Source organism: Crocuta crocuta, unplaced genomic scaffold, assembly GCF_008692635.1.
Source record: "Crocuta crocuta isolate KB4526 unplaced genomic scaffold, BGI_CrCroc_1.0 scaffold301, whole genome shotgun sequence".
Classification (NCBI taxonomy): Eukaryota; Metazoa; Chordata; class Mammalia; order Carnivora; family Hyaenidae; genus Crocuta; species Crocuta crocuta.
The window spans coordinates 661,557-662,317 of NW_027527544.1; the positions used below are offsets into that span (position 1 = coordinate 661,557).

General features: G+C 33.8%; 1 protein-coding gene across 1 annotated transcript in view; it reads left to right on the top strand.

Moving 5' to 3' along the window:
• The window catches only part of PRRG1 (proline rich and Gla domain 1), an 87,091-nt gene that overhangs the window by 82,707 nt on the left and 3,623 nt on the right, over positions 1-761 (top strand). The gene's annotated exons all lie outside the window — the stretch shown is intronic.

The following is a 761-nucleotide window of genomic DNA, read 5'->3' on the forward strand; positions in this document are numbered from 1 at the left end:
TAGCTGTACAATTCTATAGACTATTTCCCATGTACCTCATGTATGGGAAATTCTTTAGAAAGGACTACTCAATTACAAAATAAATCAGAACAGCAACTTCAAAATCGGGGAAGATGGAGAACAAATAGTAATAAGCAATGATTCATGCAATGTATGTATAATTAAGTCTGAGTGGATGATGATATAGTGACTGGGAATTGGTAATGTAAATGCTAAGTATTCTTTTTTTAAGTCTTTGCGACTAAGTAAGTAAAATACAGGACTATATTTAGAAGCTTTATTGCCCAGAGTCTTACTTTTAACCAGATTCGTAGATTTATGTTAATGTCATGCTATCATGTGACATCTGGCAATATAATCCCCAATCAAGTCCAACTCCTTCTATTTGCCCATTTGGATAATGGCCTGGTTTCCTTCCTTGATCCCAGATATTCAGTATCAGTGACTTGTAGCACCTGCAGGTAAATAGGATTGTGAGAAAAATACTTACTGGTTGAGTTTAAACATTGAAAAAATAGTAGCATTAGGATTAGGGATAGTCTCCATAGGGGATAGATCAGTAAATTTGAGGAGAGATTTCATTATGATATATAAAAATTGTAATAACTACTGTTTGTTTATATGCCAGGGACTTAGACATGTTATATATGTTATCTCATATGATGCTCAAATAGCCTGTAAAGACAGGTTAGTATTACCTGTTTTTCACGTGAGGAAAATGCTTATTAAAAGAGTAACTTGTGCAGGTCTCATAGCTAGTA